This window comes from Rousettus aegyptiacus, unplaced genomic scaffold (genome assembly GCF_014176215.1).
Source record: "Rousettus aegyptiacus isolate mRouAeg1 unplaced genomic scaffold, mRouAeg1.p scaffold_m13_p_2, whole genome shotgun sequence".
NCBI classification, from domain to species: domain Eukaryota; kingdom Metazoa; phylum Chordata; class Mammalia; order Chiroptera; family Pteropodidae; genus Rousettus; species Rousettus aegyptiacus.
Window position 1 is genome coordinate 3,747,820 of NW_023416295.1, and position 27,742 is coordinate 3,775,561.

Genomic DNA, 27,742 nt, shown 5'->3' on the forward strand with positions numbered 1-27,742 from the left:
CAGGGTCCTGTGATCTGCAACCTCTCAAAGGTCAGCTTTGCAGCCACAGAGACTTCAAAGAGCAGAATCTTCACCAATTAAACCAGGGAGGCGGCAGCCCCTGACCCCCTCTGTATTCTGCATAGCTCAGAGCTAGACAGGTTAGCTCGCTCTGGGCAGTAAGTTTCTGCAAGGGTGGAGCTCCAAGCTGGGCCTTCTTAGGGCCTGGACTCAGGGCCAGGGGTGGGGTGCGGAATCATGGGGAGTCGCATCTTTCTTGTGAAAGGAAAAACCACTTTCAGGTTGAGACAGAATTTAAAACATAGTGCTCAAAGGAAAAAAAAAAAAAAGCACCACACACACAAAACAAAAATACGAACACACACACAAAAAACAAAACAATGCTTCATTAGGCAGAAAACCTGAGCGCTTATCCATCGAACAGCTTGTCGCCCAGGCTGCATAGTTCAAACCTTCTGCATTTTCTGATGTGATTCCCAGTCAGTCAAAGAAATGTCATTTCACCTGCAACTCTGGGAGATTTCAGACTAATTATTTTCCACAGAGATGTTCTCTCTTGAATTGCCCCCCACTAATGGGTCCAGGTTCCGACCTTAGCTAAGCATTGAATTGAAGGACAGTAAGTACTCAACATTGCCGGCAGAGACTGTTCCAGATGCTGTGGCTTGGAGAGCTCATTAGCATATTTTCCAGGGCTTGCTAAAAACGTAAGCAAAAGTGAAGATGAGCTTTGAACCCTCACTGAGGCTTTCCTCGTGTGACCGAAACATAATGGCTGTTTCTCTAGGGAGCTTCTGAGACCTCTCCCTTTCGAGTTTCTGGTTTGCTACAGGTTCCCAGGTGCTAAGCCGGGCTCCTCCCAGCCCTCTGAAATTTTCCACCCTACAGGCTGGAAAGGCTGCTGTGAGTCAGGTTTTCCGCCGGGGGGAGGGGGTGGGGAGGGGGAGAGCAGTAAACCTGACCCCTGCAAATAAACTAAATGAAGCCAGGGTTGGGGGTGCCTGGCCAGCCTTCTGCATATGGCAGACCCGAGGGAGAGGGTCCCAAGGGGCAGGTATGGACACCATGGCAGGATCACTAGTTCACACTAGAAGGAGAAGGTCATTCTTTAACATAAAAGTCGAAGCAACCATTTTTGTTCAAAACTGCTCTGAAAGATTTTTTTTAAGGCCTTTGGAAGGAGGCGAGGGAAGAAGCTGTTTCCACGTCAATATTCGGTTATTTCTCGCTGCAGTTCCTTGCGTGAGCACCGATCACGGACCCTTAGTCATAGGCTCAGTCGTCGGGCTCCCGCGTTTCTCACTGCGGGGCAGGCTGCCTCTCTGCGGATGCTGAGGTTTACCTTCGCTCTGCCCGTTCGGGGCAGCGACAAGTTCTCCAAAGCTACCGTCTTCCCAGAGGCCGCCTACGAATCTCCAAGAACACTGACCGCGGTATTTCTGACACCTGAGCCGCTTCCTGGATATCGCCGGCGTGGATCGTGGAGGTGAGGTCTGCAGCCAGGAGAGAGGCTGCCATGTGGATCCAGAGAGAACACGGTGCCTTGGGCGAATGTCTCCATCGGAGCGTTTCCCAGTGGGGCAGCTGGGAGACGCTACACGTACACCCGTGGCATGTCACACTCACACACACACAGGGACTCACACCGGCACACTCCCATATCGCCCATCCCCCACTGTGCTCAAAGGAGTCTGGAAAATCCTGCCAATGACAGTAAGAGCTCTGAGCGGTCCTGCAGGAAAGACACCTTTTCTTCCCCAGCACGTCCCAAGAGTAACGGGTCACGCACCCCCTGCTTACACGACCTGTGGTTTCAGAGAAGCACCCCGAGGAAACGGTGTGCTGGCGAAGCAGCCGCCCGCACCCTCGGACTTGCGTTCGCCTTCCCGCCTTAGACGTCCCCTCGCTTTTCTGCACCCTCAGCTTCCAGCGGGGTGGCGGGGGAGGGGGTTTCTTCCTGTTGTGATGGAGGGGGCCGCCATGGCTTTGGTAGGACGAACCAACACTCCTCAGGCCAGAGGCCGTGTTGACCTTCACCTTCTTTTCTTTGGTAAACCCCGCACCGAACCCGCCCTGCGGCTGGAGGGTGAGCCCAGGGCGAGCCCCGCCGGGTGCTGCTCCCCTTCCTGCTGCCTCGTTCTAAGCCCACACTTAATCTAGGTTAACTGGCTACGCGACGATGATCCCGGAGCGTCCACAGCGCGAGACTGAGCCAATGGCTTTATGGGCAGCTCCCTCTCTCCCACAGTGGGCGAAACCAGGATCCAGAATCAGGATCTAAAATGCCAGTCGTTCAGCAACACATGGTGGCCCTCCAACGGGAGAGTCATGGTCAGCTGTGGATCGTCTCTGAGATGAGCTGAGACAAACAGGATGGAGACGGACTTCACGAGAGAGTCGACCCAACTTCGCTTCCAAAGATGTAGGCAGAGAAAGGCAAACCCGCCTGCCCAGCTGTTTGTGCCTCGAGGAGTAAGTGGCTGGGTTTCTCTCCAAGGCCCTGTCCGCGTGTGCAGGCCATGGTTTACTGGTGGACGAAAGCCTGTTGAGTCTCAGCAGCCCGTGCAGAGAGAGAGACACACAACTCCGTCATCGGGCATGGGAACCGGCACCTGCGTCGGGTCACCTGGAGGTGCCAGCAAAGGGCACCCAGGTCGGGTCACCCAGAGGTGCCAGCAACGGGCACCCAGGTCGGGTCACCCAGAGGTGCCGGCTCTGCAGGGAACCGCTCCCACGTGATTTCACGCTGCTGGCTTCACTTTCCAGGACCACAGAACATCTCAGTTACAAAAACAGGCGCCATCCAGGAAGATCATAATAAATAATGTATAATAAATGGGATGAAATGAGTGGAGTCCAGGCTTACACAGGCTTGGTTTTCATTTCTAATTCGGAAGTTCATGGCTGTGACCCCAAGACGCCGTAAGCCTCCGTTGTGGCAACCGTCGAATGGGTATTCTTTTATGCTAGTCTCCTCTCGTCGTAAGGGTTAAGTGACACGAACCTGTGTATCCAGCGAATCAACTGTTTTACCTTGTGCCCGCCGCATAATAAGCATTTAATAAACGTAAACTATCATGCGTGTGTTGCACATATACTAGCTATGTGACACATAGTAGGTGCTCGACGAATGTTTTCTTCTATGTTTTTATGAGTAAGGAAAATGCCACAAGCCACAATCCTCCCCCACCCGTCTTACTGATAAGTTTACACAGGAAACAATTTCTGTTTGTTGTCTGGGGGGCATTTTTGTGCCTAGAACTTATGCGTGGATAAAACGACCCTTTCTATGTTTTCCCTTAGGGAGCTAGAATTTTTAACCTGGTGCCATTGCTATGTATACTGGTTCTGTTGTTCATACAGTCCCACGGAACACTGGTGACCGTGCTGCATTGCGTGACATGTCACAGCACTGTGGGAGCATCAGCACCCCCCAGGGACCTCGGGTGGCAGGAGGCGATGGCGTCTGTCCTCGTACGGAGGTAGGGATTTGCAGGACACCGGGGAGATGCTCATGGGTAAAGGAAGGCTTCTGCGCCCTTCTGGTCCAGCTTATTTTAAGCAGTTCGAAAGGGGCCTTTTATTGTTCTTCGGTTTGTTCTCTCCCAGACTTCAAAGCCGGGGCGTTACTCCTGGGAACAGAAGAGGAGATTACAGAGTCCTAAACAGTGCGGGGCGGATGGAGTCGGTGAGCGTGACAGCGTCTCGAGCAACGGTACGGAGGGAGGAAGGGAAGAAAATAAACAATTAATCGCTGGTGTGCTTACGGTAAGAGATGTTATCTGACACGGCCACGGGCGTGGTACAGAATGAGGCGGTTTATACCTCTGGAAACAAACCATCTCACACTTCCAATGAGCAAGACAATCACTTGGGGGACATTTTTTTAAAATTTATATTTATTTAGTTATTATGTTTTTAAAGGCCTGTTTCCAGGACTCGCCCCTACTGCTCTGGCAGTAGGTCTGCAGGAGTCTGCCCTGTAACCCGCTGAGCGGGTGCGCAGCATCCTTGACAAGACTCAACAGATTCAATTTGAGAAATCCAGGTCCTAGGGCACCTCTGTCGCCTGGCCACAGGCAGCTGTTGACTTTCTCGGTGTGATTTTGGACTCCTAAGCCCCTGGAGCTCTCTGGAAAATGCTTGCCCTTGTTGGTTGAACAAAGGAGGATTAAATCAAAACAAAACCAAAAAAGCCCCGAACCCTGGCTTCCTCTTTCCTGGAAACATAGTTCCCAGCACTGCGCCAGAGCCCCTCCGAGGGCTGGCGTGTAGCATCGGCCTTGGGAGGGAGGAGGTGGAGCTGGTCCACAGAGGTGAATGACTCAGGACACTGGCCTCTGGACCAGTGGGCACCAGTACTCCCCAGGAGCCTGCAGTGCACCGCGTGGAAACACGCCTCCCCGGAGAAGTTCCACAAAGACAGCTGCTGAACAGCCCCAGAAGCTCACCTGCAGAGTCCGGCAAGGCGCACACCCTGCAGGTGTCCGTGGGCAACAAGAATGCAGAGATTAAAGAAGACCCGGAGAGAGTCACGGTTTATGAACACGAAAGTGGAGAGCGGCTGAGCTCACACTCGGGGGAGAGGCACGTCTCCAGTGATAGCGTGAGGTCACATCTACGTTGGATCGCACCATAAACTAACTAGTCGCGGTTATAAACAACTTCAAGTGATTGACATGAGGCTTCCATGTAATTTTCAGTTCACTACTCGCCGATGAAACGATGAGACTCCTCTGGGCGGCGCGAGGGAGGGCCGTGTGTTTCTCTGAGTGTTTCGCAGACCCGTGCTGTCCCTCGGCAAGAAGGGGGGTATGCGATGAAGTGTTTGGAAAACTCTGGGTTAAACTAAGTGAAATACGTTTCTTTACTGCAGGACTTCTCTTGGTTCTTTGCACATCTGTGGGTCTGACCGCTGGACCCCTTTGGCAAAGACCGTCTTTCAAAATTAGTGTCTCCTGAACAGCTTTGGGAGTGCGGGGCCCCATGACCCCACGGGTCCCCTCCGGCTTTTACAGCCACCCCCACTGAAGCCAGAAGGTGAAAAAGCCCACAGATGCCACCGTTGGTACAGCAGGATGACACACAGCTGTCTGAAAGCCCGCGAGCAGTTATTGACATAAAACACTAAACGTTTAAAAAAATCCATACCTACCAGTCGCAAAATAATCGCCTCTCCGGAGCACACGTAACGTAGACAAGAAAACTGCTATTGTGTGTCCTCAAAAATCAAAGTAAAACCCAGCTCCACTCATATTTGTGGTACAAATTACAAGAAATCGCACTACCATGAAAAAAAAAAAAAACAGTGCAAGTCTCATTGAAAAAGAAAATAGGAATGGCGCCCTTCTCCGGCTTCCCGGTTCGACTGTACTGAGCCTCAAAATCAAGCAGTGATGTGACCCCGGAGAGGAAGGCAGCCGGCCGTCAGCAGGGCACGAACTGTGCCCCTGGGGCCCCAAGAACCAGAGCCTGGGGGGTCCAGGGCCCGAGAAGGGAGTCACGAGTGGGCACAAAAGAGAATGCCTTGTCCTTCCCTTGTTTGTTCCTTTTCTTTTCCATTTTTTTTTTTTTTTTTAAACAGACAGTGACTTAGAAAACTCAGCATCTCGGTTAAGGTAACCTGATAAATAGGGATTATTGCCCGATGAATTTAGTAAAAATAAAACCAAGAGAAGACAGTCTGTAGCCTTACCAGACCGGTCTCTTTCACTTAGTGATTTGCATTTAAGTTTCCTCCTCACATTTTCATGACTTAATAGCTCATTTCTTTTTAGCACCGAGTAATAAAAGTCAGTCTGCTGTCTGGATGTATACCCATGTATCCACCCACCTACTCGAGAACATCTTGGCTGCTTCTAAGTTTGGGCAGCTGTGAATGAGCTGCTACAAACCGTCCATGTGCAGGTTTTTGCGGACATAATTTTCAGTTCTGAGCACACGTCAAGGGGCGCAGTGGCCCGATTGCACGGGAAGGGTGGGTTTTGTTTTCTAAGAATCTGCCCGACCGTCGCGCGAAGTGGCTGAGCCGTTTTGCATCCCCGCCGGCAGCGTGTGTGAGTTCCCGTGCGTCTCTCCTCGCTGGCTGTCGGTGTCCGGACTGGCGCCATTCTCGCAGGAGTGCAGTGGTACCGCGTTGTTTTAACCCACCTTTCCCTGATGACGTGTGGTGCGAACTATCTTTTTATACGCTTGTCTACGACCTACATATCTCCTTTGGTCAGGCATCCGTTCAGGGCTTTTGCCCACTTTTCAAACCGGGTTACTCGTTTTCTCATTGTTGAGTTTTAAGGGTTTCGTTTTGTTTTGTTTTGTTGTACATCTTGTGTATTTCTGGTCAAGTATCTTTTTTGCAAATATTTTCTCCCGGTCTGTGGCTTGTCATTCTTTTCATTCTCTTGACAGTGCCCTTGTGGAGCAGAAGTTTTTAATTTTAATGAAGTTCAGTTTATTACTTACTCTTTTCATGAACTGTGCCTTTGGTGTGGTAACTGAAAAGTCATCACCATACTGAAAGTCATCCAGATGTTCTCCCATGTTGTCTTTCAGGAATTTTATAGCCTCGCATTTCACCTTTAGATCCACAACCCATTTTTAATAATTTTTTGTGAAGAGTATAAGTTCTATGGCTAGATTCATTTTTTCAGTAGGCAAATATCCAATTTTTTCAGTACCATTTGTTAAAAAGACCATCTTTTCTCCACTGTGTTGCCTCTGTACAGTTGTCAAAGATCAGTTGACAATACTAATGTGAGTCTGTTTCTGAACTCTCTGTTTTATTCCGTTGTTATATTCTTTCGCTGATGCCTTGATTACTGCAGCTTTGTAAGAGCTGGGTGCTCTCGATCTTCTGACTTCGCTCTCCTTCTATGTTGGGTCTTTCGCCTCTCCATGTAGACTTCGAAATAGTTTGCTGAAATCAACAAAATAACTTGCTTGGATCTTTATTGAAATTGGGTTGACTCTATAGATCAAGCTGGGAAGAATTGACGTCTTGACAATAGAGTCATGAAATATCTTTCCAGTTACTTAGTTCTTTTTTAAAAAAATTTATTTAATTAGTTTTGTAGTTTCCCTCATATTTTTTTTAGATTCATGCCAAACATACCTATTTCCTATTTCCTGATGTAAATGGTATTGTGTTTTTCATTTTAAATTCTACTCCTTTGTTGTTACATAGAAAAGTGATTGACTTTTGTGCACTTACCTTGTATCCTGCAAACTTGCTACAATTACTTATTAGTTTTAGGCAGGGTTTTTTGTTGTTGTTGTTCTTTTTGATTCTCTTATGTTTTCTACATAGACAAACATTCTATTTTCAAACGGTGACAATTTTATTTTTTCCTTCCTAATCAGTATACATTTTATCTCCTTTTCTTGTCTTATTGCATTAGCTACCACATCCAGTATGAAAAAGTTTCAAGAAATGAAAGCTTTCCCTGTCCTCAATACCTATGAGACCTGCTGTAAAACAGTCGAATGAGGGATATAGAAAAAGTGCTCTGGGTAACCCCGGAGAGTAGCACTCCTGATCGGGGACAAGGGGTGGTGGCCTTGAGACTCCTGTGATAAAGCCAGATGTCTTGTCTCAGTTGTCTTACAAACCAAGGGGTCACCTGAGCCTGATTAGATGATGATGATGGGTGAGACATTCCAAGAGCCACGCCCTTCCACATTCACACTTGAACTTTAGATATAACTGTTTCCCACACTTCGATGGGTGGGTCTAAGCTTGGCCCTTAGGAACTTCCTTGCCACCAGCCCCTGACTAAATTCCCACTCCAGGACTAACTACTAGAGGAGTAGCACTCAGCAACAAATGAATTTTGTAAACTGATGCGCCCCTTCCACATTTTTAAGCTATTAATTTTTTCCCTGTAAGTTTAAAGAGTTGCAACAGATAAAATACGCAGTAAATTTTAACTATTGGCACTTAAAAATAAATTGTAACATCACTCTTCTAAATTATCCGATAGACTCTAAACATCGTACTGAATTAATATAATACACACTATTATCCATTAAATCAAAACCAGCAACAAAAGCTCTTCTTCAGCAATTGGAAAGTTTACATCCTTCCTTTTCTCTTTGAACTCATGTTTCTATTCCCACAGAACTTCATTTGACATGAAACATTTTATGCTTCAAAATATTTTATTGACTGTACATCTCTGGATCCAAAACAAATGTGCCCATGAACAGGAACTGAAATATGTTTCTAATATCCTGTGATCATAAACATCTAGATGCTAAAAATTTCCTCTGGACCACATTATCATTACAATTATTAGCAGCAGAGAATTGATCAAAACACAAATAGATTCCACATTTTGGTGGATAAATGTTAAACATGAAGAGGGAATGTTATCAGAATTTCATCTGTTTGTGAGATGGATGGCATTATTTCAATTTTCAACTAGTTGGTGTGCCTGAGTATTCTAGTGCTAGAATAAGGTGGAATTCAGTATGAAAACGATTCCTATTTTTCATTTTCATAGCTATCAGCACTTAGAATGTTGCCCTTGTCCACAGAATCAATCAAGGCCAATCAATTCTTGGAACTTCCTGAGTTATGTGCTAAAATCATGTAGCGCTCTTTCATCAGGAGCAAAATAATTTTAATGATCAGTCAAACGATGATTGTTTTGAAAGCAAACATTTAGAAACCGTCACCTGGCTTGTAAAGTGATTCGTTATCAGTCACTCGAGCCATTCATATTGTCAAGACCAACTCCAATAAAGAAATGTCCTTTCCTGCAGAGCCCTGTAGACAGGGAAGAGACTGATCCTTTATGAAGTGGGTAAACGGGGCTGTGGGAGGGGGTACCTCTCGGCCGTCACGAGAGCATTCCCAAAAGAGTTCTGTTTAGGACACTGGAACTCTGAAAATGACTCCTTCAACTGCTTGCGCTTGGTCTCCATGGGAAACTCAGCTCGTGCCCAAGGGTACCTGGTCCCAGGCCGAAGACGTCTGGCCAAGACCTGCCACCGGAATCGTCAAGCACAGTCGAAAAGCATAATGAAAGGGAGTTCTCGGCTGAGAGGGTTGATCGGCTACGTATGTCTCGTTCCGTTCTCTCCAGAACAACATCCAGTTACTTTGGGGTGGGGGCGGGGAGGGAGAAACAGACAGATACCCCAGCGGGCGAGAGAGGAGATGACAGTATGAGAGGCATTGAAGAACTAGATCGTGGACGAGTCCAGTGGTCACCGACGTACGCAGACCTTAGACGGTCGCCCCTCGCCTGGCGGGGAGACAGCCTGCCCCTCTCCAGGCGCCTGGGCGTGGGCGATAGAAGCCTCGAGCTGGGGAGATGGCCGTGCAGACATAGAAGGCCCTGGCGCCCGATGCAGCAAAGCCAGCTGGGGACCAGAGCTGTGCGGAGCGGAAGCCTCGCGCCGTGGAGGGCGTGAGCGTCCGGGAGCCGCGCGGGGCTGCCGAGGACAGGACGCATCCACAGGGTCACCAGGAGTCAGAGCCGACTGGAAGGCACGTCACACACACAACGACAGATCGTCAAGAGTCAGCGCGGGGCGCCTCTGAGCGTGGGTGCCCGGGCGGCTGTACAGGTGGCTGCCCATGCGGCAGGTCCTGACCCATGACCTCGATGCCGTGGGGCGTGTGACCCCGAGCAAGTCACCACGCCTCAACTTCCTCACCTGGGCATGAGGGCATCGGACCAAGAGCGTTCCGGTAAATGCCTCCGGTAAGGGGGTTTCCACAATGAGTGCCCCACTCGCTTGGCTGGAGGGGGGCACGTGGGCCCGCGTCCTGAGCGGCCTCAGAAAGGGGACATCTAATGGAGGGGGGGCGGGGAGAGCCCAGGAAATCACACCTGGTACTGAAACAGCTCATCGCAGAGCCTGGGCCTTGTGTGTGCAGCCACTCCAGGTGCCTGGACACCAGACCTCAGGGGACAGACCACGCGGGCGCATGCAGCCCCAGGCAGCACGCACCCCCCTAGGGGGAGGGGCCTGGGTTGCCCGGACTGTGTTCCTCGCAGAGGGGTGGGCAGCCAGCTGCCACGGTCGGGGAGAAATTGTCCTGTAAACTCCTGTCCCAACTCAGACACACCTCTCAGCCTGCACTGGTCTTCGGAGGCCAGGACGAAGGTGGAATTACCTCCATCCTTTAGGAAACCACCGAAGCCATCAAGGCACCCCAAAGGGTGTTGAACGGAATTGTCCTGACGCCCACGTGTCCCCAGGGGCGTCTGTTTGCGCGGCGCGCTGCTCCTTTTTTCTGGACCACCTGGGCCCTCCCCATCTGTCTGGACGACTCGGATTCGTCTGGGTCCTCTCCAGCCAGGGACTCTGGTGACACCCCAGTCCGGCGCCCGCGAACCCTCAGAGGAGCGTTGCCTTGCGACCTCGTTTTCTCTCCTCTCGCTCCCGTTTGGCTGACGTTCGTTCCTTGAAGACGTCATCGCCTCGGCACACGGCCGTGCCGGGGCTCGGGGTAATGAAAGGCGCAGAGACCGCCGACAAGGCTAACTGTGTTTACACTGGACAGCACGCTGGCCGGTTGTCTGCTAACGGTCCCTAGCGCTCTGTGGACACTTTGTCTCACGGAGGGACTATTTCCTAGAAATATGACTAATGGGCGGTTTGGGTGTGATCCATGCTTTCCTGGCCATGTGACCACGGGGAAAACCAAGGTCAAGGTAAAAGTCATAAGCCATTTTCCTAGGGCTCTGCCGACACCCGCTATTCTGGGAACTCTATTCCCTCATTCTAGAAGTTTCCCTGCCCAACTCTTTCAAGGGGACACCCGGAGGTTCCCCTCCCTCCCAGTCCTATGCTGTGAGCGGTGACTGAGGACGCGAAGCCTGGACGCCGTCGCTGCAGGTGCACCCAAGGGGCCTGCTCCCTGCCGGTGCCGGCCGGGCCTGGGTCAAGGCTGCGGGCATCAGTGCCAGGGCCCCGGGTCTGCCCGAGGACCCAGCCTCCTGGGGGGGTGGGGGGGTGGCGGGTGACAACTCCATCACGTAGGGACAACAGATAAACTGGCTCTCCCTCGGAGCACTTGAAATCCCTGAGTCTTTCTGTCTTTGGGGTGAGTGAGCCCCAAGCCTGAGGTGACCCTTTTCGTCCCAGAATGTTCTTTATGAGACGCAAAGCCTCAAACCGTTACACCAGTGGAAGGAAGTCCTGTTTCAGGAGTCTCTCTCCTTCTTCCATAACGATGACCGTGCTCTTACCAAAACGTTGATTATTGACATCTTCCCACCCTACTATTCCCGCAGGCTTACCTGGCTGGCGCCCTCAGCGTGAGTGACAAGCCACTTGTACGTGGCCCCGACTCACCCAGCGGCCCTCGCTGGGTCCCCGAGCCCTGGCACCGAACACTGGGTTTGAGTGTCCTCGCACTTGGGCGGAAAGCTCGGAGCCAGAATATGGCGCCATTCGCTTTTTACGTGAAATTTTGATTCACATATTTGAAAAGGGAACAAATGCATGTTCTAAAAAGTCTCTGAAAATCGAGCAGCATAAAATACAGGTGAGTCTTTGAGGGGCCTCTAATCAACCTTCCAGTCTCTCTCTCCCGAGTGCGAACTCATCTCCAGTGTCCCGTGAGTCTCCAAAGACACGTGTGTGTGCAAACGGGTGAACGCGTTCATGGTCGTTGACTCCGTAAAGATGCACCGGACACTTCCTGTGTCAGCCCAGGCCCCAAGAAGCGGAAAACCGCTTCTGGTCTGAGATCGGAGTCTCAAGACCAGACAGCGGAGACCCCTGGGCCACCGCATTATGACAACAAATTTAAATTGCCTATAATTTTGCCTGCGTTTCTTTCTTTCTTTCTTTCTTTCTTTCTTTCTTTCTTTCTTTCTTTCTTTCTTTCTTCTTTTCTTTTCTTTTTTTTAAATTTGTAGCTAAAAAATCAGGAGCATGTGCTCTATGTTGTTCTGTCATCTTTTTTCGTCCTTAGGTTATTGTTTCAGCGTTTCCCAGGGCTACCACAGAGGCTTTGAAAACCCAGTTTTCACAAATGTCACAGCCATCTTTGTAACGGCAATGAATGGTCTCAGCACCTCAAAATTGCTGACAGCAGGTAGAGCTCCCAGCACGTGCAAGGAATTGAACTCCTCCTCCCCCTCGGAGTTGTTTATAAATGTTCGACGTTTTCTAATTATTTTGGCTTCTTTTGCATAAATTTTAGTTATAATTTCTAGTTTAATTGTGAAGTTCACATGGTATAACCATTTCTATAATTCAAGGTTTTACTTTGCACTATTTATAGCCATTTTATAAATATGCTATAGATGTTTGAAAAGAAGGTGTATTTTTGCTTTGAATCCACACTGTAATCACGATCCCTTAATCAACCATCATTATTTTATTGTCCAAATTTTTTATGTTTCTTAAAATTTTCTATTCATTCCTTGACTTTCAAAGGAAATCTTATGTGGTTCGTTAAAATCTCCTACTACAGTTATATATATATATATATAATTTCTTCTTAGATTTTTAACAGTCTTTGCTTTAAATATATCACTGCTATTTTATTTGGTACATGAAGGATCATAATTATTGTAGTTTCATCATAACTGTATCATTGATTATTTCAATAATCTGAAATAATCTTTTCTACTTAATAATTTTCCTTGCATACTATTTTGTCTGATATCGTTTTTAAAAATTCTGCTTTACTTGATTCGTGCATGCCTAATGTATTTCTTCCCCCTAAAAAGAAATCTCTTCTGTCCTTTAGTTTTAGGACAATCTCATATCAACAATACGCAAATTTTCTTTTGATCCGGTCTTAGAGTCTGAAAAGGAGACTTTAACGCTTTTGTTAATTGTCTCACAAAGTGTGTTTGCTCTTACTTTTGCCATCTCACTTTCACGAATTTCTGTTTTTTGTAAACCTTCGATTTTTCTTTCTTTCCTGTCTTTGCTTTATGGACTGTCTTTTTAAATTCTTGCTATAATTTGGAAGATATAATATCCTATTTTTAACTTCACTAATATTTCCTCTCAGTTGTGAGATACTTCGCCATCTGCCCGAAACTCAGCGCCGCTTTACCAACCTCATACCCACTAAAATGATAATCCCACGGCCACAAATAGAACCAGGCTCTGGGAGCACACGAGAGCTGAGCCGTAGGCAGCACCAGCGTCCCCGGCCTGTCCCCTCTCTGTCCACTCAGGTGTAGAAAGGACTCCCTTCTCGGAGCCTGAGCAGGTGGAAGGGCCATCAGCCACACGTCCGGTGTCGGTAGGTGTTTAACTAGGCCCTTCCTACCTGGAGGAGAAGAGTATTTCCAGATACTGTTTAAACGAAACAGATCTGCAGGTGGTTGGGAGAAGAAAGTGGCCTTCGTCTCGGGATGCAACTCCTGTCTCACCTGGCGCTCACTGCCAGGACCTGCCGGCACCTCTGGACGGCCCGGCCCTCTCTCGTCTGATGTCGGAGCCGTTTCAGAAGCCACATCGTGCGTCCGCTAATCAGAGTGCCTCCATTTGTCCTCATCTGCACCGCCATTGGCAAAAATCCCTTTGAGACTGGGGCCAAGCTTTAATTGATATTCTTAGCTTCTGGTGCACTTGCAATTTTGCAATTTCGCATGTGCCTTCCTGGGGCTTTTAGTGGGAGGCTGGGAGAGGATGAATCAGGCAATCAGGCACCTGCTGTGAGCCCCTTGTTAATCTGGAGTCTGCGAGTTTGGCTCTAAATGACAGCGCGTGAATCATGGCGCTGTCAGTGTTTGTCATGTAGAGCTTGTGTCCCTCATTTCAGCCGTACCACAGCCCGGCGTGCTCCAGACGGTGTGTTGAGGGGAAAGAAAATAAAGCACACCACGTTTAGAAATAAAAATCAGGTGAGGAAGACGGCTTCCACGGTCAACCAAACTGAGAAATCAGACCTAGACTGTGTGGGAGAGAAGGCAGCCCCGCCTCTGCGGCCACTGCCCAGGTCTCCCCAAAGCTCCAAACGAGGGGATAGCCTGGCGAACGACACCGGCTTGTCGCTGCTTCTAGATGTGAGTTAGATCTTCAGAAAACAGAACGCCCGCAGCACGTTTTCTTAACCTCCCAGAGAATCGCTGCTACCGACTTAAAATTAACAATGTATTTTCAAACTTCCTAGAAAATTAATTCAAGAAGCTTCCATTTAAGTTATATCTCCATGTCTTACATAAAACAACAAATGAAAATGCTCTTTTAGTGTTACTCAATATCCAAGAATAATCTTTGGAGATAGACTGTATTTCATCATAAGCGTAGTTTCATTACAAACAGAGATGAATTTGTCTGATTTCGTTTTCAACTATTGAGTAAAATCTGTTTTTCTTCGGGCCTTGGTTGCCAGGAAACTCTGAAACAAATATAGTGATGTCTTTCTCTAAGCTACTTGCTCGAAGTTATCTTGAAACATCAGCTTTTTCTGTTCGTTGTGCATAATCTCTAAATTTTTTTCCGGGTTTATTAAGAAACAGTCGACATGTAATATTGTGTAAGTTACAAGTGTACAACGTAAATTTGATACACATACATGTTACAAAGTGATTGTGGCAATGAGGATAGTTAGCACGTTGGCCATCTCACGTAGTTACTATGTTGTGTTTGGGCGCGATAAGAAATTTTAAGGTTTACTCCCAGCAACTTCGTATCCAACACGGTGTTGTCATTGTAACTATAGTTGGCGTGTTTACATTACGTCCCCGGAACTCATTCGTCTTATCACTGGAAGTTTGTCCCCTTTGACCTCCGCCCATCATTCTGCCTCTGGTACCCACCAATCTATTCTCTGTTACTAGGAGTGATCTCTGAATTTCTAAATCCGCAGCTCTCCCTTTTTACGTTATGAATATTTCGTAGACCATCAAGAACTAAGTCGTATTCAGATGATGTAGCTTTACGTATAGCTCAAACAGTTAAAAAGCAACAAGGGAAAAACAAGTTGATTTATAAAAAGAAATGAAAGATAGTAAAAATAAGTTCTAATATGTCCCAGTACGAACGCGAAAACATGTCTCTAGCGTTGAAACATATGAATCAACAGCACAGACAATAATGGTAACAAAGGAAAAAAAATCGGTAAATCTCATTTTTCAGTGTCAACAGAATTTTGAATTTTCAGATTTAACACTTTGCACCCCAAGATTATTTTGATGTTGACTTAATTTCATTTACATAACTATAGCCAGCTGGAGTTATTGCTTTTTTCCCCTTTTTATTATGAAAGTTTTAAACATACCCCAAGGCTGAAAAGTATAATAAACTTCCATGTGCCCACTTACTCGCTTCAAGTTCAACAGTTATCATTTTCCTTAATTTTGTCTTAATTTTTCTAATTTTGTCTCATGATGCTCTAATCCACATTTTTATAAACTTTTAAAGCAAATCTCAAACATCATGGTCTCTACGTAAATGGATGTTTAACAGGTGACTTTTTTTTTTTTTTTTGCATAACCACCATGCCATTATCACCCTTTAAAAAATTAACAATAATTTTTAATATCAACTTACACCTATTCCATAATCAAAGGTCCCCAGCCTTCTCAGAAGTCTTTCTTATTGCCGGTTTGCCCAAATCCGATTCTCCAGGCGGTCTGCACACTGCCTCTGGTTATCGCATTGGAGTTGTTCTTAAGCACGTCGTGACTTTCTCCCATTTGGAGTGAGGAGGTGTCAAGGTGTTTTCTTTGATTCTGTAACTTGTGAAGAATTCTATAAAACTCGACATCATAAAACAGTTTCCCTTTTGTTCTAAATACTATATTCGACAAGTGTAGGGGAGGAAAATGTGTTCCCCAACCCTCTTAGGGTCCCTGGTTGGGTTTAAAAATTAAACTGATGAAGACGGATTAACAGGAGAAAGTCACGCGTATAGATTTAACGTAAGTGCCGCGTGATGTGGGGGCCTTCGCAAGGAAGCGACCCGCGAAGCAGATAAACTGAGGGGTTTCAAGCCCAGTTGGTGGAGGGCGGGCAGATGCAATGGGACGGCGGGAACGGGCCAGGCGAGGCCAAGCGGGGCACGAGTGAGGCCTGTTCGTGTGGCGTCTCGGGGTCCGTCGGCCTGGGGCTGAGGGTGCGCCTTCCGCCCGGGGGTGCAGGCCATCTCCCAGGAAGGTCCCAGGACCTGCTTCAGAGGAAGGTCATAGAGTCTTTCTCGTACCTGTAGTTTCTCAAATTCCTTCTGTTTCAAATATCGATACGCCAAGGAGCCATATTTTGGGGTAGCGCATCCTGAATCCCATCATGAGAAAATAAAAAATGATAGCATCACCAAAAAAATGCACTATCTTTTATTTTTTATTTTTATAGCAGCAAACACAGCGCACGCTGAACTCTGCATTCTGCTTTTATCACCTGATGTTAACGTTCTATCAACACCATTGCTATGTTGCTAGAGTCTGTGGGATTATCATTTTTCAGAGCCGCATAGTATTTCGCTTACTGGGCTGTTATTCTATTGCTTTGGTCATTTTGCGCATTCGCTCGATCCATTAGATATATTGGAATGGGGGACGCTGGCCACTGAGGGCAACTTTTGCCTCCCCACCCCCTAACTTTTTACCCTCGTATCTGACACTGCTTAGAGAAAGCGAGGAAGGAGACAGCGGACCGGGGGCGGGGGGTGGAGAGAGAAGGCGGCGGCTTGCCTGGGTTGTGTTTGAAAGGGCAGCTTCTCTTCTGTTGCCGCGGGTGACGTATCTGCTCCATGTGACGCCGGCCCGGAAGCCACGCGCTCGCTCTCCGCGGAGACCAGTTGCACTCACAACAGAAACCAACTGTGCGAGGTTTGTGTGTTCGTTACAAGCTGGACTGAGCAGGCCCCAAGCAGCCAGGAGCAGAGATGGACCTCGCCCTCGGTGCAGAGCAAAGACCTCCTGTCCTGTCCCCAGCGGGGGCGAATGGGTGATGGGCATGGACTTCCACATCTGCTGGGAGTCAAAGCGCATAACGGTAAATCATGTGAATGCTGTTGGTCATCGATTAATCATCGCACAGTAACCCGTGCCCAATGACTGGTCTGATACCCAGGGGAAAACATTCATTCATTCATGGTGGCAGATGATGTGTCCCACGCAAGACAAAGTGTGATATTGGTAAGGGCCACGATCTGGGTGTTCCTTGTGGCAGCAATTGTACACTGCGATATTTAGATAGTATTATTTTTTATTGTTATCAAACAAAACAAAACAAAACCTCCCCAGGAATGTTTTTGTGGAGATAGTAATTTTTCAGTTGAAATTTTTCTTTAGAATTCATTTTTTTGGAACAAGATTATCAGATCTCAAATTGAGCCTTTTTTAGAGGGGGGGGGGAAAAAAGAGGGAGAAAGTTATATCGTTTTTCGAAAGGATAATACGCTCACCAAACCCGCACGTACAAATGCAAGTCTCAGATGCGGCCGTGTTTACATGCGAGCTGTAGGGGTTTTACGCAGAGGAAATGCAGAGGTTTCGAGGGAGAAACACTGAAAACGCCTTTGCCACACTCCGAGTGCTTGAAACGAAACCTAAGTCCATCTCCACACTCCTGGTTTAACTCAGGAACCTTCCGCTAGAACTCAGTACCTCGGTCGGGAGGCCGTGTGCAGTGGGGGGTCCCAGAGCCGCGTTCAGAGGTCGAGGGACGGGGAGATGGCGGGGGAAGGGCACGCGACTTTGGGTCCAGCAGGGTTCAGAAGTCTTGCGATTAATCTTTTGGATTTGCAAAAGACCAGGAGAAGCCACAGGAGTCACCTAGTGATACCGTTTTCACTTCTAGAGCCACACTAAACAGTAGTTCTTGCAACAGGGGCCTCATGGAGGCAGCGTCATTAAGAAGCGTGCCGGCGAGGAGGGCAGTGGGCACGGTTTGTATTCAGATCGACGTGACTCTGGCCCCCAGCATCGCGGATATTTGTTCAGGAAAATCACGCTATGTCCCAGAACCTGTGAGACAAGGCTTATCTGACAGCTATAGGAAGTGTAAAGTCAAGTACTGGGGGGCGGGGGGGGGGGGTGAGTATGTTCCAGACAGTAGCAGATGTTCTTAGAGGAAACATTTCTGTGAAAAACCGTGGTAGAAGAATGAACCGACAAAACAGCAGAGACTGTTTCGGTGGCTCACAGCTCGGCACGGAATAAAACAACAGCCGCCGCCTCGCCGCTGGGCTGGGCGTCCGCGTCTGGCACGGGAGGCCCGGGCGACGCTGCTTCGGGAGCCGCGGCCGCAGATGCCGTTCCCAACACCGTGTCCTTCTGGAAGGCGGTCGACCTCTTACTACTACAGACGAGACGGCTTCCTGCCGGAGACACGCGCCGGGAGAAGAGAGTAAAAAGGCAAAAGACAAGACGAAGACACGAATGGGTGAGGAGTACGATGGGCGCGGGCGTCGGAGGAGGAGGACTGCGGTGACATTCCTTAATCCCGTGGCCCGCTCGGAGCAGGGTTACCGGCTCGGCTACCACCACCATTTCGTGGCATGTGGAGTGTTCCCAGAATTTTGGGTGAAAAATCAAGAACCACACAGAACTGGCATTCAAACCTAGGCCTTTGGGGAGAGTCTCGAGGTCCTCCCTGACTCCAGGCCATGTCCGCCTTCGGGGTGTCGGCCGGTCTCGAAAGGAGACCCCTTCGTCCAAGCACGCGCTCTCTAAGCTTGGGGGTGCTGCGCCTGCTCCCCACGACATGGGCACGTGGCTCTGGGGACCCGCGTCACGCCGAGGTCTCTCTGGTCCTTCTTCCCTTCCTTCTCGCTCCTTCTCACTTCCTCTCCCGACACCGGTGGAGGCCAGAGCTGCGTGGTCCTCTCCCTCCCCCGCTGCAGAGCCGCTGACGCCGCCCCCGGCCGTCTGTCAACCTGAGCATCCAAACAGGTGCTCTGCAGCCTGAGCATCCAAACAGGTGCTCTGCTCCCGCGTCCTGTTTGTCAGGAGCCTTGTCCTTCCAGTCCCTGATGATGCTAAAGAAAAAACATGCAGAACCATAAACCAAGAAGCATTTTTTTTTTTAAATTTTATTTTACAGTTAGTCATTTTTTTCACCACCGGCCCTGCGATTAAGTCTTTGGACAAAGTAAGTTTGGCCCCTGCTTGTAAAGAGAGAGACCGAGAGGCACTCCTGTCAGACGCCCCTCCTCGTTTGGCTTTGGCCTCTGCTGCCCCCCACTCGGCCAAGCTGGGACTGTTGTACCCCGTGCCAGGGGAAGTGGTCTTGCCCCCACTCTGAAATTGGCAGGAAGCAGAAAAATAAGCCACGACGCTCCATCACATCTCCTTTGTCACACTGAGATGAGATTAGATGGAGTCACCTCCCCCGGCCGGCGGACCTAGCAGCTCACCAGCCCTCACCCGGTTTCTCGGGCTAAACACCTGCGGCGAGGGGGCGCGACCTTTCCAGCTGCTGCTTCTCAGCACGCTGCCCGCCGCAGAGTCGCACACGCCGAGTCGCGTGTACCTCCAGGGCACGTGCGAACCTTTCCACGTCTCTCCCTCCCCGGCGCGCGCCTGGTTCCTCTTCCGCCCAAATCACCGCGACGGTCTCCCAGAGGGCTTCTCAGGTCTTCTCATTTTTCTCGACACGCCAAACCATTTGACCTTTTAAATAAACGCGGTTCCGGTGCTGTTTGTCTTCTGATGTCCCCTCCCGTGTCTTCCACGGAGTTGGGGTGACGGCGGCTTTGCATCTAGATCCCCTTCCCCGGGGACAGCCTCCCAAGCTGTCCGCACGGTGTGAAGGTCTCACTTCCTTGGGACCTTGGCTCCAGTTTCACTCTGACTACAGGATTCTGCAACTCCCACGCCCCACCCCCTCTACCCTCCTTCAAATTCAATTTATCGCCATCCGACCTGCTAGAGCTTTGCTGTTTTCTGTGATCTCCTTCTCGAAGTTCATCTTCTTCCCTCAGGGTCAGCTCCACGAATCAGGGCCCTCGTCTGTCCCGTTTGTCGGTCTAGTCTCAGTGCCTAGAACGATGTGTGACACGTAGCGGGCGTTCGGCAAAAACCGATCAAGTGTTGAATTAAATCAAGGTCTTAGTAGTAAGGAGTGACCTTGGGATTTAAATTCAAGCAATCTGACCTCAGAGGGCTCAAGATTCACCGTCAAATGAGCTTTCATGTACCAGGCAACGCGGTATCCATAAACTTAATCACAAAACACATTTTGAAAAGAATCACATACAATAAAAGCCGTTAATAAATCGCGGACAGTTCACAAGAGGTCACACAGACGATCTTGACATCGGCGGCAGAATGCGAAGTCATCATGTGGCATTTACAGATGGCTACTTTACATATCACCCAAAGAAAGCACAACTCAGGAAAAACCCACGCAACGGCTTCAAAAAAGACCAGAAAACTCTATGCGGTAAAAGTTTTAAAGAGAAACATAAATCTATTTATTAGAGTCTGGAGAGAGGAGATAGCTTGACGTTTTCTTTATCAAGAAAGCAAACAAAGGGCAATAATAAAAGGAAAGGAAGCGTGGTTGTGGGGTCCCCGAGGTCCCACGGGTGAGCGGGAGAGGGACCCGGCGCAGCTCTCCACCGGTCTTTGGTCCAGACAGGCTGTGGGGAGATGTGATTCGGCCCAGACTGCGGCCGAGCCGTTGGTTGACCTGGGCGGAGTTTCCAGCGGGGAACGAAACGGAGCGCGCGGGGGCGGGAAAGCCGCCCACAGCTCCGGCCCTCGCCCCAAACGCGACGTGTCATCATCTCCAGGGCGGACCAGGCCCTGTCATGCGACGGGAAGAAGAGCATTGCTGGTGGGGAGAAGAGTGGGCCCCGCCTCGGGGACAGGTCCCCAGCAGCCCAAGATGTTCCTGGAAGCCTCCAGAAACTTAGCTCCGCCCACCTGCGGGGCACGCAGGGAACCTCGTGGAGAACCAATAGCCTTGTTCTTACCTGGTACGACCACACCCCCAGCACCTTGGCCGCAGCTTTGACAAAGGGACAAATCGACAGAGAGAAGCAAAGTTCTCTGACCCAGGGCATTAAAGTAAATAATTAGTGACATTTTAAACAATATCCTAACCATCTGGAAACTGGAAATTAAAAAAAATTTCTTCCCCCAAATAACAATTTGTGAGTCTTCATCAAAACTTACAGTACCCTGGCACTTTACCCAACAAACTTGTTTCTCAGAAACCATCTTCCAGAAATATTTGCTCTGACACGGAGGTGTCTATCCTGGGAAAGTCACTGCTGCCTGTAATAATAACAACCTTGCGGGAAGTCTAGATGTCATCACAGGGGTAAACCTGAATCGATTACACGGCCATTACAAAGAATTAGGTGACACAACTTCCGGTCTGGAAGCACACCTGAATGTAAGCCCCATGAGAGCACAGAGCTTTGCTTTGATCACGTATGCACCCCAAGACCCCGGAACAGAAATGGGCACGTAGCTTAATAAATATCGATCTCTGAAATAACTTGTTGACTGAAAATAGCAAGTCGGAGCAGATTCTACAGTGCGAACCATTCGCGTTGGGTACGTCCTCTGTGCAGGGGTACAGACGTGTGTCCAGAAATGCCTGGGAAGGAGGCAGGAGGGGGCGCCCCCTCCTCCTGGCGACAGCCACCCTTGGAGAAGAGAAGGGACCAGGACTGAGAATGTGGGATCACCCCCCTTCCTGCTCTCAATACTCCTGAGTTCTAGATGAGTTCTATACAGCAAGAATATTTCCACCCATGTATTTCTAAATGCAAAAAAGACAAAGAGCATAAAAGAGACTTGACAAATAAAAACTCAAAGCTGGTTCTTGGAAGGTTCCTTGAAGAGAAATTTAGTGAATAGCATTAAAAAATGATACATGAAAATGAGAAATTAAAAAATATGGATATTAAACTTCTCAAGAAGACTGGGCATAATAATACGCCAACGAACTTTAAACTGTCGGTAAAGATACATTCCTTTCCTACCTGCTCTATTAAGTGGAAAACTTTTGTCTGAAAGAAGCATGAATAGAATTATAATGATGAAAATCATTTTAAACAAAATCAAACAATAGAAAATTTTAAAGAGCATTGCCTTCTCCCCCAAATTCCAGACTCAAAAGATTTCACTGAGGAATTCATTAAAACTTTCAAGGAAAAGAGACTTTACATAATTCATAAACTCTTCCAGACAAAAATAGAAAAAACGATACTATTCTTTCCATGTAAATAATCTATTTTCTAATAACACTTTTGACCAAGATAACGTTATTTATCCTAAACAAAATTCTTGCAAATAAATTCATAGGTATATTACAATATTTCAATACATCAAGGAAGGCTTATTTCGAGGAGACAGGTAATACATAATGGTTAGAAATCTATTAATGCACACTTCAAACTGAAAGATAAAAGCAGAGGAAATATCAATACATGTTGAGGAGGCATTTAATAAAGTTCGATGGTCATTCTCATGGGGAAAAATGAAACCTCTTAAAGTAACTAAGTATTGCAGGGCTACATCTTACACCAGACAATGCCATGCTTTAAGGGCAAAGAGCTAACGTCCTTTTCGATCAAATCGGAAACGGGGGTGCCGCATTCTACTCCCTCACTATGCTCTAGAAGTTTGAGGAACGACCAAAGGTACAGTTTTCAGAGCACAGAAGACACGGTGGTCTTTATATGCCTGTGACAGGACTGTGTACCTGGAAAACTCAAGAGTCACAAGTTTAAACACCATCGCGACTACAAGCAGAACCCACCGAAGATGCCGGGCTTCGGGTCATGCACGCGACTCTGCGGTCATGTAATATAATAAGCTCCACTCGTAAAAGCGGCTTAAACCGAGGTCCTGGGGATGTCGCCGGTGGCCGGAGGATGAGCACGGGTTAGGATGGGGACCTTGCCAGACGCTCACGGATAGAAGGGGCAGTGGGGAGATGGCGGCTTGAGGCGCCGCTTACCGCTGGGCGTGGACCCGGACTCTAATATTCTGGAAACTCGCTCTCTCTGCTGGTTACTTGTATCACCCTCCGTATTGCCACAGAGATGATCTGTTTACAAAACAAGGTACGAAAACCGAACTTCAGGCTGGTCTTCTGGCCACCTCAGGGTGAGACGACAGGCAAGAAGGTGTCTCACTCGGCGCCTGAAGTGCCAGCCCCAGACGAGGGGCTGACGTAGCCCCCCACCTGGGCCCCATGGCCACCGCGGGGCACTGGGGGTGGCGGCTAAGCCCAGGGGCGCGGTGCTGCGAGCTTGGCGGGAGCAAGGTCCAGGAGACTTCCCGGGTGCTCCTCCTGCAGACCTCCGGACCAGCTCAGCGACTTGGGGAGACGCACCTGCTGCTGCTCCGTCGCGTCTGCCCGCGGCAGGCACCTCGCAGAGGTGGCCGCGCTCGGAAGTGAGCGCATCGTGTCCTTGGTTTTGGTCGGGGAAAAAAATATTCTCGTGTTTTTTTCTTGTTGTCTGAAAGAGTGATTTTCAAAACTGGGGGTCGTGACTTGTTAGAGGATAGAGAAGCTATTTAGTGGGTTTTGAGCAGCATTTAAAGAAAAAAAAAAACTAAACGGGAAAAGGAGAGACTATGAAATGCCAGAGGACTTCGCGTGTCGGAAGAGCATGTGGCGTTTTGTGACATTTCAATTTCAAGGCCGCGCATGAGTGTGTGTGTATGTGTGAGCGTGTGTGTGAGTGTGTGTGTGTGAGCGTGCTTGTGTGTGTACTGGCTGGTGATGTAACAGTGTTTTTTACTGTGAGGCACAAGGGAAAGAGGCTCGCGGGGCACAGCCGCCCACCCCCTTCCCGGGGCCGGGCGTTCCCCGTACCTGCTTCTCATCTCCCCCAGCAAACGTCTCTTCAGGGGCAGCATTTGGAGCCAAACTTCTCTGTATGAAAAGTCAAGATCCTCCCTCACCTCTGACTGCGGAGGAGGAAGGGGGGGGCTGTGACGAGACGAGGGGCCCCGGCTCAGGGAGTTACGGCGTCGGGGAGGTGGCTGCCACCAGGGCAAGCGTTTCTCTACGTCGCCGGGGACCTAGCAGCGACAAGGGGCCCGGGCTGCGCCCGGGGACGCCCACGCCGCCCCCCGCTTCCCTGCCCCCCAGCCCCGCGTCTCAGCCGCGTGCGGGCGACGCCCGCTTGACCGTCCGTCCGTGAGTGTCCGGGAGCCGCCCGCCCCCACTGCTCCCCCTGCGGAACGGCAGCCGGAACGCGGGAAGCGGCCGTGGCAGGCCAGCCATAATGCGGGGTCTCTGGGGGAGCGACATCCTGGGGCCTGATCCCGGTTATCGCGGTTAAACTTGGGGACGGATGGAGTGAAGGACCGTCCTCTCCGGGGTTTACGTGCGCTTCGAAGCGCCGGCACAGCCCGCTCTCTGGCGAGTCCCGGACCCCGGCCCTGCAGCCAGCCGTCCGCCGGCCCGGGCTGCCACCGCGTGTCTGGGCTTCTCCACTTCGGCCCGCGGCCCGAGGGAGAGGCACCGTCTCTGCACCACCCCCTCCCACGGCCGGTGGGGGTCTCTCCGCGGGACTGGCGGGGCTGCTCACTGGTCTGCGCCGTGGTGTCTCCATTCTTCAAAAAGGGAAAGCAGTTATTCTCTGAGTCACGCGCTGTTCTCGTGACCGACGGGAGCATGCTGAGAAACGTCTCTGATCGTCAACGATGTGTGACACTGAGCAGTCTGCTCTGTCCCCTTCTGAGAGCATCGGCTTTGGGGGGGGGGGAGGGGACGTCCAGGTGCTTTTAGATCAGGAGCTAAACTTGCTCATGTGGCCAGGGGCTGAGGACCGGCCAGCGGGGCACCGACCCCGTGACGCCAGCCACGGTCCTGCCTCACCCGCCCGAGACCCCCGCGGAAGAAGCCTTCTCGTGCTGGGGTGACGAGTTTGCCCCCGGCACGGTGAGCTTCTGCCCAGGACGCGGAGCTCAGCCCGGAGGGAGCTTTGTTATTTTGTTCCCAACCAGGATTTGATTCGGGGCTTCCAGCAAGTCTCTATTTTACAGATGCAAATAAAATTGCAGAAATAAGTCAATGACATAGAAACGACGCAGAAATCGCAGGCTCTTCTGCTTTTCTTTGCTGCCCACGTTGGCACTCCTGCCCTTAGTCCTGTGACAAATGTTATCGAAGGCAAACAACGAATTTTACAAACTATATACAACCGAGAAGTGCAGAGGACTTGTTTTTTAAAGGACTCCCGGAAAAATTGATCTAATGTTAAGCCTTTTCAGGTTTAGGTGCCTAGTTTCTTGCGCTCTGTTTCATGGTGTGATGACGGCCAAACGGAAACTAAGCGGGAGTAAATCTTGCGTTTTCAAAAACGACTTTCGCGGTGTGACTTTATTTCATCTCGTTGAGGGGACTCTCAGTGGAGAAAACCAGGGAGGAGCAGACGGCGTATGTTCATTTCCGGAAAATAAGCAGCAAGCAAGTCGCAGAGTGCACCCCCAGACCAGGGCATCGGCTTCTGATTTAGAATTCTCGTGCTTGTCCCCGACTCCACTGAGGTTAATAATAATAAAAACAACTCGCCAACGCTATTGACTGCGGAAGTGACGTCCTAGAGAGGACTGGCTCATGCAGGGATTACTCGCAGGCGGTCCGCTGGTCCCTGACGCTCGATTCTGACTAGTGAGATGTCAGGCAGAGGGTGCGAGGCGGGGCCTCACGCCCTGAGAAAATGCCACAGCAGCAGGTCTCGAAGCGCGGTCCCCAGGTGTCAGCATCACCAGGTGAGTTGGCTCCTCCCCACACCTATGACTCAGACACTCGGGGCGGGGCCCAGCCACCTGCGTTTTTGGAGGCCCTCCGGGGGATTCTAACGCCTGTTGGAGTTTGAGGACCATTTAGCGACCTGGTGACTTCTCTGGTGGCACATGAGGCCGCAGGAACAAAGCTGTCCTTAGATACATCAAGACCTCGACCCACGTCCGCGGGCGCTGCAGGCAGGGGAAGCGAAGGCGGAGGGTGGGCCTATGAAAAGGCGCTTGCGGGGTTTTCATCCCGTGACTTTCCACATTTGGTGGACGCAGGTTAGAGACTAGAGGCACGCGGAAGACCGGCTGGATCGTCCCGCGGGGCAGTGGGACGTGGTGACCGAGATCGAAAGCCTTTCTGTTTCAGAGCACGAAGCTGCGCTTCCTCATCCCCCGTGGCTCCTGGCGTCCGGGGTGTACGTGCTCACGCTGTCCTCAGCTGCGCTGCTTCTGGCCCCGAGCGTGCCCCACCCCAAACGAAACATGCCGGGTCATGCGACGCATCATGCTAAGCGGCGGTGCGGCTCGCTCGTGCGGCCTTGGGGGTGGGAGGGACGGCCTCTCGTTCTGGAGCCTGTGAAGAGGACTCCGCAGAGCCGGGGCGGCCCAGGGGAGCGAGGCCGGCAGCTTTGCCGGACACCGGCCGCGGGCTGGGTTAGCGCTCCATCACAGCCTGACATCTGTCACCTATCTGCCTGTGCCGGGTCCTCGAGCACAAGACCCGGGGTCCTGGGATCAGGCCTTTGGTCTGTAGGGGCCCAGACCCAGACCCTGCGCTTTACTGCTATGATTGACCATCAAGCGGCGCCCGGTCAATGGTCGTCGAAGGAACGGTGACTCCAGAAAAGCTTCACAGACTCTCCGTGACGCGTGGGAGCTGAGGACGCCGCGAGCAGAGTCCCCCGCCCAGGCCCTGCGGAGCTCGGGCACCGGGCGACTCCCCAGGCCCGGCCTCGGGCTGCCGTGGCTGGTGGGCAGTTTTCACACCTTCAGAACTGTAATTACCAAATTTTAAAAGAAAATAGGGGAGGGGTCAACGCATACTGGGGAAATAAAATCCTCAGGCGCAGCCGACAGGAGACCGTGGGTTGAAATTTCTGCCAGGACGTCGCGTGCGTGTGCGTGCTTCGGAGCACACGTGCGTATTATGCACGCGCGTCTGCGTTTGAGAGCACACGTGTGCTAATGCTCATGTGAGTGTGCGCACGTGCATGTGGACAGGCGTGGCAGTCTGCACATGCGTGTCTGCATGTGTGTGTCTCTGCATGTCTGCGTGCACCGGTCTGACTTTGCACGCATGTTTACGTGTAAGTGCGCATAAGTGGGTCTGTGTCCATATGTGGCCATGGCGGGCGGGGTGTCGGGGTGTCGGGTGGAGGCAGAAGCAAAACGAGAACTGTGCACAGAACCGCTGAGCAGGGCGGGGGTCCGGAGCAGAAGTGAGAGCCGAGCGCCCTCGGAAGGAGGATGTCAGGGTCCGAAGTAAAAGTCCCTCGCTTTCCTCGCCGTGACATTTGTCGGAAACCACGGCCGATGCCAACGTCACATGCCCGGCTTGGTTCTTTCTCCCAGAGGAAGTGGGCAGGAGGTGTGGCTTTCCGATGTGACCACGCGAGGCATGCGCCCCCGACTTCCCCTCCCTCCACTGTCCCTGGGTCTCCGTGACCTGAGAACTTAACCTCCGTGGCCCACGCACGCGAAATACACGCTGAGACTCGAGTTTGATTTGCACGGGGCTTGTTATCCGCCAAGTTTCCGGTCCTCGATTTTCTGTCTGGCCGAGGCTGTGTGTGTGTGTGTGTGTGTGTGTGTGTGTGTGTGTGTGTGAGAAGAGGGAGAAACTGAGAGACACAAATGGGATTAACTTTCAAGAGACAAGCAGAGGGACAAAGAAAAACGATTCCTCATCCTGGTGTAAGAGACCCCCTGCTGCCATGTTCGCCGGCCGCGCATTCGGCTCCAGGGTCTGGGGCCCGGGCTCTCTCTGCCTCATTAACGGACGGTCAGGGCATCAGCTACCTCTTGCCTCACACACACAGTGCAAGCATCACGCCAAAACTCAGTGTTCTGTTTTCTTCATCGTTCCATTTGCATATCTT

At 50.3% G+C, this 27,742-nt stretch overlaps 1 long non-coding RNA gene across 1 annotated transcript; it reads left to right on the plus strand.

The window, feature by feature from the left end:
• The first annotated feature begins 11,277 nt into the window (after positions 1-11,277).
• On the plus strand, positions 11,278-14,134 carry LOC118613668. Its single transcript, XR_004955646.1, has 3 exons — positions 11,278-11,500; positions 11,933-12,055; positions 12,986-14,134. It is a non-coding gene; the product is annotated as an uncharacterized LOC118613668 (long non-coding RNA).
• Positions 14,135-27,742: the final 13,608 nt, after the last annotated feature.